General features: G+C 33.6%; 1 long non-coding RNA gene across 1 annotated transcript; it reads left to right on the forward strand.

Moving 5' to 3' along the window:
• Positions 1-246: 246 nt before the first annotated feature.
• On the forward strand, positions 247-5,815 carry LOC135114281 (uncharacterized). Its single transcript, XR_010275473.1, has 4 exons — positions 247-261; positions 4,082-4,233; positions 4,369-4,561; positions 5,709-5,815. It is a non-coding gene; the product is annotated as an uncharacterized LOC135114281 (long non-coding RNA).
• The last annotated feature ends 378 nt before the right edge of the window (positions 5,816-6,193 follow it).

Here is a 6,193-nt window from a genome sequence, read left to right on the forward strand (position 1 = left end):
GACACAAACACAATATTCTCTAACATGCTGTTTGATTTTTTTCAAGTGTTATTTTTCCTGAACTCTTCAACATTTACATAATAGTGTTCATATTATATTACATGTAAACAAAACATGCAAATACTGTGCTGACGACGATACGTGGCTTGCCTTCTCTTTTCCCCCTCGCTCAAGGTGCGTTCAGACCTATGCAACTTTTCGTGCGCACGAGGCATGCGCCTATTGAATGAATAAGCAAGCAGAGGCACGCATTGGTGCAAGGTAAGGCATGCTTCAAATCTGTGCACGCAGGGCAACGTGCTCAGGCAGACGCATGAAGGAGCAAGTGCCTCCCCATCCAAGACGGGGAGACTCGTGCAACAATCGCCCGTCAACCATGTGTTTTCTAATTTTCAGGTTCTCCTTTGTATTGGGGGTATGGCGGATTATATATATATATATATATATATATATATATATATATATATATATATATATATATATATATATATATATATATATATATATATATATATATATATATATAAACCTTATTAAGGATTATCGTTCACCTATCTGTCTCTGGATGGCTAGCTCCTTGCTTCTTCTACACTCATTTATACACTTCGACGTGCAAGATATTCACTGACCCAGCACTCAGGCTTTTTCCTTCGATTTCGTCTTTGTCGCAAAATAATACCAGCTGCGCAGCGGCAACTGCTTGGTTCAGAATAGACATCTTGACGACTGAAAAGAGTATGTGTGATTCACTCCAGGTGTGAACAGAAAGAGGCATGCAGCTAGAGGCATGCGTAGAGACACTGGAAAATGCACGGAAACCAGGGCGCACAGGACTGAATGCGGCTTTGCTTTCCTTAATTGATGTTCATGTACGAGTACCTGACCTGCACCTGAAGGCTCTTAATCCTCACACTGGCAGCCACATATGGAGTGGGAACGTTAACCATTCTGGTAACAAAATAAAATAACTTCACTATCATTATCTTTTCCAGTTGTTTTTGGCTAACTCAGTGCCTACAAATATGTTTTACTGTATATTTTTATTGTCTACACATTTTTTTAATTACTATTCCAGTATTTTGCTTCACCCCATATATCTGTATTATGTTCTACGCATGTTGCTGTACCCCTTATGGGTTAATGTCTTTTTATCTTTTTATTGTTGTATATGTATTTTGGATTAGTTTATTAATTTTATCTATGTCATTTAGCCTCAAGAATCCTTTTGAGAAGGTGAAACGTTGCAAAAGTAGTAAACTATGAAAAATTCTGGTGCATCCCTGCTCACCTCATATATATATATATATATATATATATATATATATATATATATATATATATATATATATATATATATATATATATATATATATATTCCACCATAACTAAATATTCAATATAGATAAAAAATAATAAACCAAAGTAGTAGTAGTAGTAGTAGTAGTAGTAGTCATTGTATGTAATGATGATGATGATGATGATGATGATGATGATGATGATGATGATGATGATAATAATAATAATGTGATAACGCTAACTGAGTCTTTGGTACTGACAAGCCACATGCATGTGCCAAGGTGCTTGCAAGAGAGGAGAGGGGCATAAAGGCCTCTACAGACTTCTGTATGGGTTTACTGTAACATTCCTGACACAGGATACAGTTTCCATTGATGCCACACTGATCACCAATTCAGAACATTTTGCATCTAGTATACATGTATGACAAACTGTACAGCATGTACAAATTTGAACTGTTAAGGCTTCACATTCTTTCTCCAACGACAATAATATTATGGGCAAGGCAACCTTGGACAACTTTATTTACGGATCACTTGTGGCTTTGTAACTGAACTTAAGTAATTGAATATAGATATGATAGGTAGTTTTGTGAATACATTTGTTTTATTTATCTTAATCAATTTACATTATTCGTCGAGCTGAAACCTACAAAAGTGTAATGCATTAATAATGTAATGTACTGTTAATAAATGATACTTAAACTGATTGCATTGCTATACTCAGCCTAATAGCTCAATTATTAAAGTGTTGTAAGTCCTTTGCAAATAACTGGTAAATTTATTTCTCCTGTGTATGAATCAAGAGTTAGTATCAACATCAAATATATAGATAACTCTGGGAACAGCAAAGAGCTGAACAAATATTCTGTAAGTATTTAAACAGAAACTAGGAGACATACCTTTTCAAAAGAAACCTAACAATCATGAATAGGTTGTCAAAACAGAATTATTAATTATCTTTTCAACAAACGCAAACTCCGATAAAAGATTCATTGGTGTAGGCACACCAATTAACAAGTGGCACAAGTGCACAGTGATAGATGACATGCTGTTCTTTCTCACAGTTTCAAGTCTGAACAGGATTAATAATATGCTGGAAAGTGATGCTTCAAGAACAGTCACATTGACCTTGCAAGGATTATGGCCAGTTGACCTTCCCTTTTTGTTATTTATTATTTCATTAATATTTTCCTACATAACACTTTTACCAATGTTAGTCACTAACAATAATCTCTGTTGAAAATGACTGTGTGTTGCAAAATAAATGTTTCCTTTACTTTTAATGGGAAAAAAATATTCTAAATAAGAATTTCTAGGATATGAATTGCCTGATTGGATGAATTAAACTCATGTTCAGAGGTTCTACTGTACTTCAATAGTAAAGGAGAAAAAATAAAAAGAGCTTGAAGACATAAAAAAAGTCCATTTCTTTTGGCTTCCCTATTCCTGTTTTTTTTTTTTTTTCCATTTAGGGATTGGAATGTTTTTTTTTTATAATTTGTTGCCCTCTACCAGTCTGCAACACACGCACACACACACAAATAAATAAATAAATAAATAAATATCCAAAAAATATAGATAGATAAATAAAAATTAAATAAATAAATAAAGTAAATAAATTAATAACACTGCAAGAGACAATCTACATAATATGTATATATATATATATATATATATATATATATATATATATATATATATATATATATATATATATATATATATATATATATATATATATATATATATATTAGAAAATGAGGCTCTGGTAAAGCTTGGAATCCAAAAAGAATACTCAAAAGCTATCTCAGATCTTCACTGGCTGAAACAATATATGCAAGCCAAAATCATGTAGAATTAATCATTTGGAGTGTTAAAACTATAAGTACCAAGTAAATGTAAGTTAAGTTACATCTACCATTGGTCACACTTCATCTGGCCGAGCTCTATTTTCTATATAACTGAAGGGATATAATAGGATTGTGAGAATCAGTGCAAAGAAGAATAACTAAAAAGGTCTAAAGGGTGTGTAATATCCCTAACCCGAGGAGATTTTAACTCTTACATTTATTTATTTATTTTTTAAGGAGAGATCAAGTTATTAGTAAGATTATAACAAGGATGATATACATAATATCCTTATGGTTTGCAAGACAAGGCAAGGCAAGACAAAAAAATACATTGTGTTGTTTTTTTAACAACACAATGTATTTCAATGGAGTCTGTTTGCTGTTATGTTTATATTGATTAAATTATGAATGTGGTCAATATCTATGTATCTATCGAAAAAGCTAAAAAGAAACCACTTTCCTCTCACATACTAACAAATACCTTCTTGTTATTTTTAGTGTGCATACATTATTTTTGTTTTATTTCTTATAAATAAGAGCATAAGAAAATAAGGGAAACTGGAAGGCTTATGTGTGACAGTTCCTGTATGAAACACAACTGCCTATTTCCACCTCTCATTTTCATCCATAAATCAGTCAAATCTTTTAAAGTTCCCTAATGACTCAACACTAATAACCTAACTGCTGAGTCAATTTAATTTATCTACCAATGTTGGTAAGCCAATTTCTTCCTATAGAAATATAAGTAAAAATATAAAAGTAGATCAATAGGAAGTAATTATCACTACTTGGTACCTCAGCTCTACTCTGGTGTGTTCATAGTTTAGTGGACTGGCACACAAGTGTCACACCAATGACTCAGTGGACAGCAAGGGATGATTTAGGATCTTTTCATTTCTGAATACTAACTGCACTCCTTCCACAATATATAAGTGGACATACAGGCTGGGAGTTGTGGCAGAAGCGACACTCATCCAAGAGACTTTGTAGCAGCGATGGTTTTAGGCAAGACAAGTTTGACTCTTCCCTTACTGATTGGGGTCATGATGTTGGTACTGCTGACATACATTTCAAGTCAAGCACAGGTAGGTCTCATTAAAATTCAGTGCCCCAAGCTAAATATATAAATTAAGACACACCTTTTACATAAAATACAGTATCAAATACATTCAGCAGCTTTTGGTGACCACTCATTGTGTTGATTGTATCTATCTCCCCAGGCACTCCCAGCATTCAGTGAGGATTCTCCTGGCAGCACTGAGAGCTATGATACCGCTTGGAGTTATGGCACCACTGGGTGCTATGGGACCACTGGGAGCTATGGATTCAATTCAGATTCCATGTTAAGGAAACCCTGAAAGTTTGGTTGAATTATGTGGAAATTATGAAGAATCTTCACCTGATAACAGTTATGTAAGTATTTACATCAAGAAATGAGTTGTGACCATACTTTCCCAGGAAGCTCCAGTCATTGAGGATTGTTGTTTACTTTTATTCCTCTATTTTTACACTCAAATTAAGAAAAGCCATTTATAATGTTCTGATTCATGCTTAATGCAAGGTAAGAGATGGAGAGGGATTAGTAGCATCAGCAAGTTGAACAAATATGACCTTGTTTAATAACTTAAATTTATATTTATTCTTCAAAATGGATCTTTAATGTGCTTTCTGTATGGCTTGATGCTTTAGTGATAAACAAGCTCTGCTCAGGACTAAGAGACCTAGGATTTAGAATCATGTATGCAGTATGTAGCACATTCATTCTTGAGAGAGAGAGAGAGAGAGAGAGAGAGAGAGAGAGAGAGAGAGAGAGAGAGAGAGAGAGAGAGAGAGAGAGAGAGAGAGAGAGAGAGAGGATATTAATTTCATCTTCCTTTCACAACCACAACATTCATTCAACCTTTGTACACAAATTCTCTTAGGCACCATATATTCTCCCATTCTCTCTACATGACCAAACATGTGGAGGTATTGAATTTCATCACCTCCACCATTTCATAATTGATCTCTTTAAACTTTAGAGACATATGAAACCTTCCATGAACACCCTCATTACTTTCATTATGGATGAGAATCACACCACACCTATTAAGGAAGTTCCTAGATACCAGTATGCATTCATTTCTACAAAATACAAAACGACAATGTCCAAACTTAACATACATCCCAATGTATCATTCAATCTAGCTTACATGAATTATTCAAATCACTTACTGGAGTTAGTGTAAACTCTGATTAATTCCATAAACTATTACTATTTGAAAACAATTTCACTACCATAAAATACAAAGCATGAACATTATCCCCATCTCACTCTGACCTGATTCCTCTCCTTTGTTTTGTAATTTATGCTGATGATCCATGAACTGCTCTATCCTACATCCTTTAGAGGGTTTTACTATAAATTTTATTACAGGAACTACCTTTTAACAGAAAATTCCGTCCAATTTGCTGTCAACACATTTATGATTTTTAAATTTAAGGAATAAATTGAAAACTGCAATGGCATTTAAATCAATGTTAAAAATAATAACATATTTATTTCTGTCTCCCATGTCAGATTGAAGATTCTTCCAGAAGTTCATCTGCTTACAACTGAGCTATTATCATTTGTGATCAGTTAAGCAAGCATAACAATGTATGTATGATTAAAGGAAATTCAGCAAACTTGTATTTTTTCCTTGCTTTTAACTTCTTCATGAATATATGAAAAATGATGAGGGATACATAGTATTGCTTTTATGACTGCAAAGCTCACTGTTTTAACAATCAATCATTCAATATTCAGACACCATATAATATCCCTTGTGGTGTGACCATGATTAAGTTCTGCTACTGTAGGAAGCCTCTTATTGCCTCATGAAAGGGCAACTAGTAAACAGACTGCAATGATTGTGATCACAAGAAACTTGAATAACTGGTATTTATCCTATGATTGTATTAACCAGAACTGGAGTTCACTGAATGTTTGGTCTGAAATATCTCAATATCCCAGGACCAGAACCAACAATTTTCACTCTAACTGTCACCCCATACCATGTTTGT

The sequence above is a fragment of the Scylla paramamosain genome, chromosome 27 (assembly GCF_035594125.1).
Source record: "Scylla paramamosain isolate STU-SP2022 chromosome 27, ASM3559412v1, whole genome shotgun sequence".
Lineage (NCBI taxonomy): Eukaryota > Metazoa > Arthropoda > Malacostraca > Decapoda > Portunidae > Scylla > Scylla paramamosain.